Consider the following 17,002-nt stretch of genomic DNA (forward strand, 5'->3'; position numbering starts at 1 on the left):
ACAGATTTGGTTGCTCTCACTGCCAGCTCTGCAAAATTTAAGTACCAGATAATTATTAATAGTGCTCTGCACAGTGTCCACCTTGTGGTAAAACGTATTTACAAATGCTTATTTAGACCATAAGTATACACTAATTTAGACTTTATAGGTTATTTACCTTGATGATAAGGCTCAAACATGTTTTGCGGCTCCACACAGATTTTTTCAAATTATTTTTGGTCAAAAATGGCTCTTTTAATGGCAAAGGTTGCAGACCCTTCTACTATACTATGACTTTTTTTCATAATTTGGGACGACATAATACACTATGACTTTTTTTCATGATTTGGGACTACATAATACACTATGACTTTTTCATGATCTGGGACGACATACTATACTATGACTTTTTTTCATGATTTGGGACGACATGCTATACTATGACTTTTTTTCATGATTTGGGATGACATAATATACTATGACTTTTTCATGATTTGGGACGACATACTATACTATGACTTTTTTCATGATTTGGGATGACATACTATACTATGACTTTTTTCATGATTTGGGACGACATAATATACTATGACTTTTTTCATGGTTTTGGACGACATACTATACTGTGACTTTTTTTCATGATTTGGGACGACATACTATACTATGACTTTTTATCATGATTTGGGACGACATAATATACTATGACTTTTTTTCATGATTTGGGACGACACACTATACTATGACTTTTTTTCATGATTTGGGACGACATACTATACTATGACTTTTTTTCATGATTTGGGACGACATAATATACTATGACTTTTTATCATGATTTGGGACGACATAATATACTATGACTTTTTTTCATGATTTGGGACGACATACTATACTATGACTTTTTTTCATGATTTGGGACGACATACTATACTATGACTTTTTTTCATAATTTCGGACGACATACTATACTATGACTTTTTATCATGGTTTGGGACGACATATTATACTATGACTTTTTTTCATGATTTGGGACGACATACTATACTATGACTTTTTATCATGATTTGGGACGACATAATATACTATGACTTTTTTTCATGATTTGGGACGACATACTATACTATGACTTTTTTTCATGATTTGGGACGACATACTATACTATGACTTTTTTTCATAATTTCGGACGACATACTATACTATGACTTTTTATCATGATTTGGGGCGACATAATATACTATGACTTTTTTTTTCATGATTTGGGACAACATGCTATACTATGACTTTTTTTCATGGTGTTGGATGACACACTATATTATGACTTTTTTCATGATTTGGGACGACATGCTATACTATGACTTTTTTTCATGGTGTTGGATGACACACTATACTATGACTTTTTTCATGATTTGGGACGACATACTATACTATGACTTTTTATCATGATTTGGGGCGACATACTATACTATGACTTTTTATCATGATTTGGGGCGACATAATATACTATGACTTTTTTTTTCATGATTTGGGACAACATACTATACTATGACTTTTTTTCATAATTTCGGACGACACACTATATTATGACTTTTTTCATGATTTGGGACGACATGCTATACTATGACTTTTTTTCATAATTTGGGATGACATAATATACTATGACTTTTTTTCATGATTTGGGACGACATGCTATACTATGACTTTTTTTCATGATTTGGGACAACATAATATACTATGACTTTTTTTCATGATTTGGGACGACATGCTATACTATGACTTTTTTTCGTGATTTGAGACGACATGCTATACTATGACTTTTTTTCATGGTTTTGGACGACATACTATACTATGACTTTTTTTCATGGTTTTGGACGACATACTATACTATGACTTTTTTTCGTGATTTGAGACGACATGCTATACTATGACTTTTTTTCGTGATTTAAGACGACGTACTATACTATGACTTTTTTCTTGATTTGGGATGACATACTATACTATGACTTTTTTTCATGATTTAGGACGACGTAATATACTATGACTTTTTTCCATGGTTTGGGACGACACACTATACTATGACTTTTTTTCATGATTTGGGACGACATACTATACTATGACTTTTTTTCATAATTTGGGACGACATGCGATACTATGACTTTTTTTCATGATTTGGGACGACATACTATGACTTTTTTCATGATTTGGGACGACATGCTATACTATGACTTTTTTTCATAATTTGGGACGACATACTATACTATGACTTTTTTCATGATTTGGGATGACATAATATGCTATGACTTTTTTTCATAATTTGGGACGACATAATATACTATGACTTTTTTCATAATTTGGGATGACATACTATACTATGACTTTTTTCATGATTTGGGATGACATAATATGCTATGACTTTTTTCATGATTTGGGACGACATACTATACTATGACTTTTTTCATAATTTGGGATGACATACTATACTATGACTTTTTCATGATTTGGGATGACATAATATGCTATGACTTTTTCATGATTTGGGATGACATACTATACTATGACTTTTTCATGATTTGGGATGACATAATACACTATGACTTTTTCATGATCTGGGACGACATACTATACTATGACTTTTTTTCATAATTTGGGATGACATACTATACTATGACTTTTTTCATGGTGTTGGATGACACACTATACTATGACTTTTTTCATGATTTGGGACGACATACTATACTATAACTTTTTTTCATAATTTGGGATGACATACTATACTATGACTTTTTTCATGATTTGGGATGACATAATATGCTATGACTTTTTTCATGATTTGGGACGACATACTATACTATGACTTTTTTTCATAATTTGGGATGACATACTATACTATGACTTTTTTCATGATTTGGGATGACATAATATGCTATGACTTTTTTTCATGATTTGGGACGAAATACTGTACTATGACCTTTTTTCATGATTTGGAACGACATAATATACTATGACTTTTTTTCATGATTTGGGACGACATACTGTACTACAACCTTTTTTTCATGATTTGGAACGACATACTATACTATCACTTTTTTTCATGATTTGGGACGAAATACTGTACTATGACCTTTTTTCATGATTTGGAACGACATAATATACTATGACTTTTTTTCATGATTTGGGACGACATATTATACTATGACTTTTTTTCATGGTTTTGGACAATATACTATACTATGACTTTTTTCATGATTTGGGATGACATACTATACTATGACTTTTATTTCATAATTTGGGACGACATACTATACTATGACTTTTTTTCATGATTTGGGTCGGCATACTATACTATGACTTTTTTTCATGATTTGGGACGACATGCTATACTGTGACTTTTTATCATGATTTGGGACGACATACTATACTATGACTTTTCTTCATGATTTGGGTCGACATACTATACTGTGACTTTTTCCATGATTTGGGTCGACATTCTATACTTTGACATTTTTTTCTTTTTTATTGACATACTATAGGATGACTTTTATAGCAGTTTTTTCAACACAATATACTGACTTTTTCCCCCTAACATACTATACTATGACTTTTTTGCACTTATTTGATAGTACAGTATGTTATAAAACACCTCATAGTATAGCATGGTATAAAAATATTTCATCATGTAAAAAGTATGATGGAGTATTTCACAAAAATAAATATAATAGAAACTTATTAAAAGTCATAGTGCCATTAAAAATTCACAGTGTACAATTTTCATCAAAAATGTCATAGCATAGCATGCCATACAACAATATCGCCAAAAATGACATAGTTAAGTGTGCCATAAAAATGTTGTAATATTGTAGGTAATGAATAAAAGAGTTTAAAGAAAAGTCATACTATTGTTTGCTGTAAAAATCTCAGAAAAATGTCATAGTTGAATATCTATACACATTAAAAATGTGTATAGATTTTGTCAAAAATTACATAGTATAATATGCTTTTAAAATGTCACAGTATATAATGTCATGAAATCTTCATAAAAAAGGAATAGTAAAGCATGCCATAAAAAAAATCACAACAGTCATTGTAATATATGCCATAAAAATGTCATTAAAAAATTAAAGTATAGGGGCGTCGGTGGCTTAGTTGATAGAGCAGGCGCCCCATGTACAAGGCTGTTGTCGCAGGGGCCCGGGTTCGACTCTAGCCTGTGGCCATTTCCTGCATGTCACTCACCCTCTCTCTCTCCCCCCTTCACACTTGTCTGTCCTGTCAATTAAAGGCTAAAATGCCCAAAAAATATCTTTAAAAAATAATTCAAGTATAGTATGTCTTAAAAATGTCATAAATTTGCTGTTTTTGTCACTGACAGATGTAACGAGTGGTGAAGCTGATATTCATATTATGCAGTTGAATGTATATGGGTGTTTCTACATCCATTTATAGATACCAGTGGGATCTGAAACACAAATAGTTGTCTTCTCAGATGACAAATCTAGCAGGATTCCATAACTACACAGGATTTCACATTGCAGCTTTGCAATTATTAAACTGTTGGAAACTTTAGCATACAACCTGTTCTGGACTAATATTAAAAACAAGCTACAACTTTTAATACTTTTTAAGACCCTGCGGACATCCTGATAAGTATGTATGCATCAGGGTCTGTAATCTCTGGAAATAGAATATATTAGAGGATGTTCTAACTTTCTATTACCCTAGATATTCAGATGTGCCCGTCTAAAACCCATCTACATGGGTAATGCCTTTCATTAAGTGAGCAAAAACATCAGCTTAATGTTCCACAAATCCTGGCCTGCAATAATGAGCACTTGGAAGTGGAATATATTTCCAGTAATTCTGCCCTCTGCCATCTGAACACGGGCTTATCTAACGTCCATTTTACCACATCCATCAGCTGAGAAGAGACTCTGATGGTGATGGAAAAGCAAATGACTTGAATGTATGTGCCTGATGGTGCTTTTTCACAGTTTTTTTTTCCCTCTTAGCATCTTGTTACGTCAACGAGCAGCTTTCTGCTGATCAGGCACTACACTGCTGTGTGCTGCTGCAAGGTGACTCTAATGCTTCCTAGACCTCTCTAGCAACTGCAAAGGATGTAACATTTAGAGATCTGACCTGAAGCACTTCAAGTTAGCGGTTTCCAGCAGAATCCCTGAGAGCGAAAGGATTTTCTCTCCAGTCTGAGACATAAAACACGACAACATTTTAGTCATTTTGTCAATTTATTCTAATAATTCAGCCTATTTTACAAAACCTGATAATGCTTAAAATGAAATCATTTGATATTCACTAGTAATTGTACATTGTAGCTCTGTGCTCAAGTAAATGACAGTGTAAAGACATTTTAAAGAAGTGGTAGCAAATTTAAGCGTTAAACATAGCAAAACATTCATTCTTTCACTGTGCAGCAGAAAGCAAAAGTTGTTTAAGAAGCAGTGCTAGTACGCCAGAGGTTTGGGGACAATTAACTTCCAATCCAGCTGATTTTCAGCTCAACTTGGAAAGTGGATTTTATTTCCTATGAACATGATCAGTCAAATCTGTCACAAATGATTGAATTAAGGTTCGTAATTACGCAAATTACTGTTGCAAAGCAAATTGACTCCAAACCTGCTATTACTCTTAAGCATATAACATTTGCACACAAGTTAAATTTGACTTAACATTCATAAAGTAGAATATACAGCTCTCAATCAACAGAAATATCATCAAAAAGTGACTAAAGGTCATAAACACCTGATTTTAGGAAAATAAAAAATTCTGTGCTTGTTCCACCACAACATAAATACACACCTCACATCACATGAACACAAAATATTAAAAACATTCAAAGGATAAGTAAACAGCAGTAAAAGTTTAAAAGTATTGAACCTGTGCTTTGCCAGCATTCATGTCAGTAAAGGGGTCTGAGAGCTGTAACTGTAGTTGGTCGTAGTTTCCAGTCCTCTATTTATTTCATCTAGTTTAAGGGTTGAAATCTGTTGTATCAAAAGTCATTCATGTGACCTTAAATGTAATTCCAATGGCCTGAAAATGAATACAAGAGGATTTATCGCCAACCACAGGTTCAAACAAGATAGATGTGATTATACTGTATATTCAGTGTTGAAGGAAAAAAAACACACTTCAATTACAAGTACATTCATTCTGCAAGTGGGCCCAGAGATCTTTGGGAAATGTAGTCTTTTTTTTTTCATTTCACAGAAAAACACAAAAGGTGCAGTCGCACAATAGTGCACAAGTTATTTTTTCCTCTGTCCAGATAATGAGGTCTATGATGGTCATGAGTTCGGCCTTCATCATCAGTGTTATCACTGAGTTATTACTGCCAATGCACAAACATTGCATAAGGCATGTGAAAAGAAATATATAGGCCAGCTGTATATTCTATTATAACTCTAGCTATATACATAGGACCATGAATACATGTTTAAGGCCGTCTAGACCCATTTTATTCTGCACAAGCATTCTGCTAGCAATTGGCTTAGATGAATATTGTTTGGTATAGATGTGCACAAAAATGGCAAGCAGTACGTCATCGTCCAAGTGGAATGCTTATATAGAGTTAGTCAACATTCAATGATAAGGTCATCATGGCTATCTGAAATCTGAGAAAGTCAGCAGCAACACTGAAACATTTTCTTCACTTAAAGGGGTACTCCAACACTTCTGTGCAGTTCAGGGTCAGATTAAATGTGGGATTCAGAAATGCTGGATACTACTAATATTAATAATAATACTCTTGGATACCAAGCCTGGGAACCAGACGAATCTGGGAGCTCATGTTTAATTTGCTCTGGCAGATTTGTCTGGTCCCCCTACCATTTTGACATTTTACCAGCCTACAAGGCCGGGCCAGTCACACCTGTTCATCTAATAGGAGGTTTTAGATGATGACTGATGTGACCTATGTGATGATGTCATTTTTGGCTCATGTACCCTAGCACCGGAGACATTATGGTAAGCATGAACCTAGCTTAGTGAAGAAGAGCGCCAGCCAAGATGATGAAGAGAGCTGATGTAGAACTATTTTCAAATTCTGACGGCAAAAACGGCAAGACTCGTTCACTGTCTCTCAATGCTACGTCATGTTCCGTTGCTCTGACTGGTTGGAGGTCTATCAAATTGCATCCAGAAGCATTTTGATCTAGGGCCGCAACCCGGTCTCACTCCGAAATCGTCGAAATCCGGCGCTTGGGCAATGACTAGCACTGACGAAAAAAGCCGTCCTTTAACATTGGCGACATGATACGCAGCTGATCCTGTTATAGTTTAATGGTGCCCAAAGGCGTCAGGGAGAAACGTGGTGGGACAAGAATGAAAATAAGGCGGCTAAAGTCTAAGTGGGGTGGGTGGGAGCGATGGTGGATGGGTCCAACAAACACTGACTTTCACATCCCATGAGATTATAAAGCAAACCCTGTTTGTTTTTCCTAAACCCAACTACGTGTATTTGTTGTTGAAGGAAAAAAAACATCAATTTGCAGTGTTGTACTTATGCAAACCATTTATTTTGAAAAATACTGCACGTAAACGTTATATTTCCTGTGAAAACGGAAGTGTATTTTGAAAGACGACAATGCGCGTAACAGGCTAAACTTGACACAGTGTCCCTGAACGTCAACAGCCAATGCACCCAGGGTACCTTTCATGTCGTATCTGATGTGGAAAGTCCATTACCAAACGTCAATATGTGATGAAGTCGGAGTGAGAACGTGTTGTTGAGAACACCCCTTGCAAATCAAAAGACTTACTTGTATTTGCGATTTGGTTCAGCGATGTCAGGCAAATAAATAGGCAACCATCTGACATTAGACCTTGATGCCTTCTAAAAGATCCACCTCTTTCAAACCACTGGTGCTTAGTTTGTAATGAAGGGTTTCGGTTTTTAAAAAAGTCCAAGCTAAGATAACCCTGATGGCATCACTATGACATTGCCAGACGTCCCCTCCTAAGGACTAAAAAGAGGACATTCTACAACAGGGCGAGTGGTAATCTCTGTGACGAGTAACCTGACGTTCATTTGTAAAATTAGTGGAGTGTCTCTTTAACTGTGCTCCCAATCAACTAAAACAAACTGATCATTTAAGCCCTTATAGTCACAATTAAACAATAACCAAAGCTAACCTATGTGTTCACTCTACTTCATTTGCATCAATCTACATTTTTATTAAACTCATGAATTTGGTCTTCACATCTAATTTCACATGCATTTTTTCCTCACTTTGCCTGCAGGTTCCCTCATACAGCCTGGTCTCAGAGTAACACATCAGTGCCTTTGCCTGCCACCCTTGACTTCACAGAGACAGAAAGACATTTCTAATGCATCTCAAATGATGCAGTATCATTTCCCCATCATGCGCAACTAGGAAGCAATTAAAACTGATATATCTAAGTGCACCTGATGACTTTATGGAGACCTTTGCAATTATGCAGTGGAACCATGTGCCTCTCTTGTAAACAGCCTTGCTTTGTTCTTCGGTGAGGTCATTTATAATAAGAGAGCAAACAAAGCACCATCAGGGATTTTTAGAAAGTAGCACATATAGATACTAACTTGCACTCACATAGCCATACATGCCCTTTCTCGACAAATGCAGCACTGAGATAGAGTGCCTGCCTCTCTGCCATAACATTCGAACGCCAAAAATAGATATCCCTGGTGTATTGGCTGTGCTTTCTACACACACACACACACACACACACACACACACACACACACGTACAGCTGAAGCCAGGGATTGGTGGAGTAGCTGAATACAAGAGATACTTAGTCATTGCTAATCCACAGAGAAGAGAAATGGGAAGGAGGAGAAGAATTAGGCCAAAAATGAGTGTGATCTATATGTAGAAATCAGGTCATTGGATGTATATGGGACAAAGATACTGCTGTGCATGTGAAGCGTCATAATGTAGGTACTGATAGCTGTATGGAATTAGCCAAACAAACCTTTGACATTCACACCCTGAATGAAGACATATTGTCTAACTTCACTATGTGCCACAAAAAAACCTTATAATGATAGCAGTGAAGCTGTTATTGTGCACAATAAGCACTGTAATCGTGTCCTTCTATTGGGCAAAACTCTAACTAGCTTGCCATTGTCACATAAAACACCAAGACACAATCAGCAAACAGTGGTGGCCTATCTTAGCTTTGCTTGATGCATGCATTGCTTAACTTTAAACGCATCCCCTACTCATTAAGTAAATGAACAGCATCGACAGCAGCTTTAAGCAATAGCATTTTCCACTATATAGCCATGTATTTTAAATAAATATTAGGGGGACCTCCACAGCTGTCTGTTGTAGTTACAGTACTCTGCTGGATACATTCTGTAGGTTTGTGGAAGCGGATTTAGGATCGAGATTTGAGCGGTTGCTAGGTGACTGGATAAAAAGAGGCCACAGGTGGAATCGTCCCAGCTTGTACTCCTCTCCTGCTCGCTTGTTTGTTTGTCCTTGATTACGCTGCCAAAAAACAGTAGTGGACGAGTGGTCACCTGGAAGCCAAGGCACGTGTTCTGTGTTTGTCTCAGCCGGCTAAATTCCACATTTTTGTGCATTTTTCTCTTTGTCAGACTCTTTTCAAGTTCCCGCCTCTTTACTGCATCCTTGGTTTTATGTAACAGTGCAGCAATCCCTATCACAGCTTCACCTCTGATTCTGTTTCACTGCCCTTCACTTCTCTCTAGATGTATTGGAGAGGCAGATTGTTCAGTGCTTTCTTCCATCTCTTCATCTTTCTTCCTTTCTTTCTCCCTCTTCTAAAAGGTTAACATGACATAATAATAATGCAATCCTTACTGGCTTTCCATTCATTGCTACATAAGTTAAGACATAGAGCCTCACAGGCCTGTCTGAACCTCTCCTCCCACATCACCTGAAATATGACTCATCCATCAACTGTGCAACACAATCTTTCCTTTGCAAGTCCAACACCACACCACACTGCAAGCAGCAAAGAATCTTTAAAAACAATGAGGACATCCTGTACACATTGCACCGACACTGGCTTCATTTGTTTGCAAGCCAGAGAATTCACCCACAAACGCACCCAACAGGAAGCTCCTTACTAGCATTTGTGATTATTGTAGGCACTCTAAAGACCTGGAGGACCAGCCTCAGGATACAAGAGCAGAGAGGTGGAAACTGGAGAGCAGCTGTGTCAATGAGTGATAGCTTAAGAATGGAGGTCTACCCTCCCATTGATGTAAAGCACATTTCTAAAGCAGTGGTGGTGGAAATTGGAAATGCGAGTTTCTATAGTCCTATTTGAGCTTCACAGGCCAGGGGAGGCACGTGCGGAGTCCCAGCATGGAGGAGAAGACGATGGTGGGTCGATGTTTCTTGAACCTCAGGCCTTTCTTCAGTCGCTGACTGTTCTCTACCACGTACAGCTCCCCCTGCTGGGCTGCACTGGATATCCGCGACACCACCTCCCCGTGAACAACCACCTCCTGCTCCGAGCGCACGAACACCTCCCTGAGCTCCTCCAGCCGTCGCTCCATTTCTCTGATGACACGCTGGCGCTCCTCCACCTCCAGGAGGCGCCGTCGAGCTGCCTCAAACTCCATGCTGGAGCTAGGGGTTACAAGCTTGGAGGAGGGGGCCGTGGCAGAGGTGGATGGCGGTTCAGAGCCAGTTCGCAGAGCCCCTGTCACCCTCTGGAAGTCTCCCATGGAAATGGAGCGCCGGGTGGCTGGAGAGGCCAACACCAGGAGGGCAGAGGCAGATGTAGAAGGTGGCACGGCTAATGGAGGCAGAGGGGGAGAAGATGATGATGGAGAAGGTGAATCTGGTGGGAGGATTTCAGGATGTGGGTCCTTGTTTTCAATAGCTGCTGCCATGTCCTCGGTTGTGTCCTCCTCTTGGGTGTCTGTTTTTCTTTGTCGTCCCTTCATGGCCACTGTTTATCTCTTCCTGTGCTGCTGTTGTCCTTGTTGTTGTTGTTGTTATTGTTGTTGTTGTTGATGTTTTCCCCCTGTCTTCCTGTGTCAGAGCGCAGAGCAGCCAAGCAGAGAGTGCGGAGATGTGCAGTGATCCAGCCTGGGAACCGCTCCATTCATTAATAAGAGATCTGAGCCGGGCTAGTGCCGTCTCTGCATCTGAGTGGTTGTGGTGGGGAGGAGCCTCCTGGCAGCTCATTGGCTGCTGAGCTCATGAGCATGTCAGCTGATGATTGGGCAGCCAGCCTCTGTGCTGCTGATGCTGGCAGGCTGTCGTGTCCTCTGCTTGACTGTTCTGCTTCGTCGTCATCATCTGGAGCTCTGCTTCCATCAGCTCTGCTCAGTCAAGTGAGGCGGAGTGAGGCAAGACACATCGGGTCTCTCTTCTGTGCTGATGCTGTTTGGCTCACTCTGTTCTCCCAGCAGCTCTGCTGCCATTCCCCCTACCAGCTGGTCCTTCCTTTCCCTCTTTTTCCCTTTCTCTTGCTCGGATGGTTGCCCCTAGCAACACCGTCTCGACATCAGATGGCAAAAGCAGAAGGGAGGGGTGATGCTCCAGTTTCTCTCCCTCCTTTATCACCTTGCTGCTTAGCGTTACCACCCTTTCCCGGTACTCATTCCCTCCCTCCTTTTACCGCCACTCATAGCCTTCCAGCAAACAACATATTCCTCTTTAATTCACATATAGAAAACACTGTTGCACACAAACAGGGCACACACACACACACACACACACACACACACACCTACAGTAAGATTTTCTCTAGTAACAGAAACACTACACAATAGATTGACATTTATGCTCGTAATTTAGTACCGAGATGGCGAGCAATGAAAGTCACTGTTGCTAAGAAACTGTTTTTGCAGCAAATCTGGTGTCTTAGGGGGAAAGATTGTAGTCAAACATTGTAAATTTGATTAGTTAGACTGAATTCATACGATTGTCTGGCACAGCACACAAAGTGCACTTAAGAAATCATACCAGCCTAACAAAAACATTCTGCCACTGCAAATACTGTTGTTTGTAGCCAGATGTTTGCTTGTGCTCTTGAATTGAATCATTTCAACAGATAAAGTGAGCATCAAATTATCTAAAAACATTTGCAAATGTGCTGAAATTAAATGTTCTTTTGAGCAGAAAACTAAGGGTGAAGTGAGAAGGCAATCTCACACAGAGTCCAATTTTTCAGAGCATTTAACCCAAATTAAAGCTGTTGTGATGTGTGTAATCCTGAATCTAATACAGTGCTTGTTGCTCTGTTCTGTGGCCTACTGAAGGCGAACAGGTACACCTGTTTTTGGTTGTTTAATCACCATGTTACAACAGTGCTGCAACATGAAAAACTGAAACCTGAACTCGCGTTTTACAGCAGAATTGTCGCAGCAATATTGACCAGTTTCCACTTTATGAAGTCTGATAGTGAGCAGTTATATCATCAAGATATAATATCTTGATTTTTCCAGTTTCTTTCCTCTGCTTGCTATAATATCCACTCCATTAGCTGCTAAGCTCCTCTCCGTCTAGACAAATATTGACTGGTTCTGCGGTTGCATTGCAGAAGTGATATAATAACAGTATGAAGTAAGACACAAGATAAGATCTGCATGCACACACACACACACACACACACACACACACACACACACACACACACACACACACACACACAGGCCTACATACACACAATTGGAAAGGGAACACTGGAGCACTAAGCCGTAATGTTTTAAATAACTGCCTTTAGCTAGAGTGAATCAAAACAATGACGCTTTTAGCGGGTCAGAGCTTGTGCTCTACACTCACACACATGCATATTTGAGTGTTCACTTAGCTCTTTGCCTTTATCTCAGGATTGGTATTGCATTAGCAGTAGCACTGATGGCTCTCCCCCTGCTTTTAGCTTTACTGATCCACTGATCCCAAGAGAGAAGAGAGAGAAAGGCAGAACACAAAGCAGGAGAAGCCAGAGGAGGAAGAAGGGAAGGATGTTCTTTATGGAGCTATAGAAAGAATAAATGACAGGAAACCCAGTAGACGCTCTTCAGGTCTTTATCATGCTATTGAAAAAGCCAGGAAAAAAGACCTTTGCAAAAAGATCAGAGTATTAAAGGAGATACAAAGACAGCTGTGTTGCTGTGGAGCAGCAAAACGCTAAGGCAATAGAGCAGCTAAAGGGACAGTTCACCCCCAAATCAAAAATACATTAATCTTAAAAACTGCCTTCTTTTCTGCAGCTTAAATCTCCAACATACAGCAACACACACCCAAAAAAAATCTAGATTAATAAACAGCAGCAGACCACACCCAGATAATCATCCCTTGTTTCACGGATTTCAAAAAAGCATTTGACTTCATTTGGCATTTCGGTTTCTAAAATTATTTGAAAAAAAGTGTAAGGGGGAAAACCTATGAAATAATTAAAACCATGTATACTAATAATTAAGGTTGTGAAAATGATGAAATATGGAAACAGCTTTCTTCCCTCAAAGTAAAGGGGTGAAACAGGGCTGCAGTCTCAACCCCACCCTTGTTTTATTTATATTAATTAATTAGCAAACTCACTGGAACAGTCAAAGATCCCTGGTCTCAGCCTTAATATCCTACTTTTTGCAGATGATCTACTATTGTTCGCTCTGTCTAAGGAAGTATTACAAGAATTATGATCCTCCAGAAACGACCCAGGTGTCAGGGAAACCCAATCAGGTTCCTACTTGGATCCACTGACATAGAACACACACACACACACGCTGAAATCACAAAAATAACCTCAACAGGAAATTTCAATCTGGCTGTTGATGATCTCAGATAGATAAGGGAAGTAGATATTTCTTTTCTGTAAAAAAAAAAAAAAAAAGTCTTCAAACATAGATATACCTGTTAGACTCTGGCTCAAAATATTCCAGTCTATAATTGAACCAACATTATTGTATGGTAGTGTGGGGCCCTTTTGTAAATCAAGACTTTGAAACTGAAGTCCTACACACTGAGATCTGCAAGAATATACTCTGAGTCCACAGGAACACCCCTAACAATGGATGCCGAGCTGAACAAGTGACCCTAATGGCCAGGCTCCACCAGCTGCAAATGTAAGCGTCACGTCAGCGTAGTGTCGCGGCGTATTCATGTGGGCTCCACTGACTGCGTACGGAAGCGTCACATAGAGAAGCCAGCGGGGTTGTTTACCGTTTGCCGAGCCGAGAGGCTGCATGTAGGCTGCATGAAAATGAAAGCATTTTCCACCTAAGTTATTACATATATTTGAGTTATCTACAAGTGTACTATACTGTACTGGATAAACATGGGTAAATGCATGAAAAAAAATCATCACATATCACCTCTGATAATGGTTTATTCATTTAAAAACACACTGTGCTCATTTAGCACACTATTTCATGTAGTTTTTATCTGCTGGAGGGTCGCGTAGGGGAGCGTAGCGCTACAAAAATAGAAGAGCCGCGTAAAATAGAGAGTTGTTGCGCGACAGACAAGGGTTGACGCACCGCTCCCGTGGCCAGTGGAGCCACTGTAATTGATTAACAGGGGGGCGAGCTGCCACGGGACTCGCGCTGCAGACGTGTCGCGCCGCTGACATGCCTAGTGGAGCCCGGCCGTCACACTCTGCCTTTTTATTTACTCCTTCACTTAAAGCTACTCTTACCTTTCTTGCATTTCACACAGCACTTAGAAAAAAATTGAACATCCACAACTCTTGCCTCCCTCCAAAGGCCTACTCCCCCCTCCTCCATTACGTCCTCATTACGTCCAAGATAGATGTAGGATTTGAGAATTTGTAGAAGGTAAGGTAAGTGTAAGGTTACAGTGCTAACATTACATAGTAGCGTTAATGTTACTAGTAAGTGGAAATGCACAAGGAAGATAACGTTAATGTTTCAGAGGCTACGCTACAGTAGGCTAATGTTAGCCATTAGCAACTGAATGCTGTGTTGTCATATTTAACGTTAAATGTTATATTAGAAGCAAACTAAGCATAACGTTACCTGTCCTGCACAGTCAAACACAACCCCAGAGTTTTGAAACTTATCCAGGGTCAGTGATGACTGATGAGTTTTATAATATAACATAAACGCTAATGTTAGATAGTACTGGTGACTGGCAACAAACAAGGAAGATAACACAGAGGCGCAGGCAACGTTAGGCTACAGTAGGCTAACCGTTAGCAACTGTTAGGCAAGCGGTTATGTCAAGTCAGAGGCCTCTACGTGGGGAAGACAGACAGGACGCTTGATTGGTTGGAGTTTTCTTAGAATCATATGAGAATGGTACAATTATGAGTGTTTATCTCTGGTGGAATTCACTTACATTTTAGTGTGCCATCAGCTTATTAATAGCATTTTGAACTAAACAAAGAAAAGCATAAAATATCCAGAAAGGAAAGTGTTGCTTTAAGTTTTTTTTTTCTCCCTCAAAATGTATGTTTACGCATTTGTTGTAATAGATTGTTGTCAATTGTTTTTGAATACTCATTGTCTTAAATTGTAGTTGTGATTTGGTAACACATAAGAAATGTCACGCCAATAAAGCTTACTGAACTGAATCGAATTGAAATAGCACTACAGGTAAGAGGGGAAATATACATTGTAGATTTTAGGGTGAAACGTCTTTTTAAATAAGATCATTATGATTGAATTAAATCTAAAAATATACCAAGTTCATGAAGAAGCTTTGATTTTGAACAGTATTAAACTGTGTACATGAAAGAATGGATACGTTAAACACTACTTCAAGAGACATTAAATGCTGAGTATATTCACTGACATTTGAACAAGGCTAGGCCTTGCTGCACAATTTCCATTGGATTTCTACAGTTGTGCAATATCAACACGCCTGCATGAGTAAGTAAAGATTTTAGGAATCAAGTCAAGATGCTTCAGTGGAGTTTTTTCTTTTTTCAACATGATGCCCATTTTTGGAAGATTCTGGTGGTTGCGCAACATGCTGCAGTTAAAAACCACTCACTCTAAACTAATCCCACATGGTGAGGCCGAGCTGCACACACAGATTGCCATCATCATCATTGGCAAACATCTTGAGCAGCGGGACTTGGCCTGCCTGCGCACACAAAGATGCCTCACCAAAAAGCGTTTTGTCATGACAAAGTCAAACACGTGTAGTTGGACACATTTGCCTACATTTCTGAGCACACACACACACACACACACACACACACACACACACACACACACAGACACACACACACACAACAAGTTGCTCTGTCTCTTCCGTCAGTATGCAGAATTAATTTAAGTCTTTAAATACCTAATCCTTTCAAAATACCATTCTCTCTAACTCCATCTCCATCTACTCCCCTCTCCTCTCTCTTTTTAGCTAAATTTGTGATGAAAGCCTGCTCTCAATCTCCCATACCCCACCCTCTGTTCCAGATTACTTTAATCTGTGTGATATGTGTGTGTGTGTATGTGGTGCATGCGCACGTGGAGTGAGAGCATCTGTGTGCCTTTCCCTTGTTCAGTCTGCTTTGGGATAAAATGACTTATTCAGTGTTTTTAGTTTCCCTCAGCTGTTCATCTTAAGCATCAGAGCTGTGTGGTGTGTGTGTATGTGTGTGTCTACAGGACTGCATGCTTGCAGGGTTGCAACTTGGCAGCAGTTACACTGATAAGATTACATCATCAGTTTGAGTTTGGTAAATAAAGTCTGACCTGCAGAGATGAGGAGGGGACAACAGCTGCAGCTCACATATGTCACTCTGCGCTAACAAATAAACTGGAATGCATTTCTTGTCTGTTAGACTGTCAGAAAGAAAAAACAATTTACTGAGGGTCAGGATTAAAGGTCCAGTGTGTAGGATTTATGGAAATATATTGGCAGATATGGAATATAATTTAGTAAGTATCTTTTTTGTTTAATCACCTGAAAATGAGAAATGTTATATCACCATGTTTTTGCAGAAGCCCGGAATGGATGACCCAAGCGTTCTTTCCAGATAGGGCCATTAGTGTTTATGCGTTGGCCACAGTAGTAGGCAGCACCTTCACGACAAGAGTGTTGGAAAAACACTGATTTTTTTTTTTACGCGAAA

The sequence above is a fragment of the Epinephelus fuscoguttatus genome, linkage group LG14, assembly GCF_011397635.1.
Source record: "Epinephelus fuscoguttatus linkage group LG14, E.fuscoguttatus.final_Chr_v1".
Lineage (NCBI taxonomy): Eukaryota > Metazoa > Chordata > Actinopteri > Perciformes > Serranidae > Epinephelus > Epinephelus fuscoguttatus.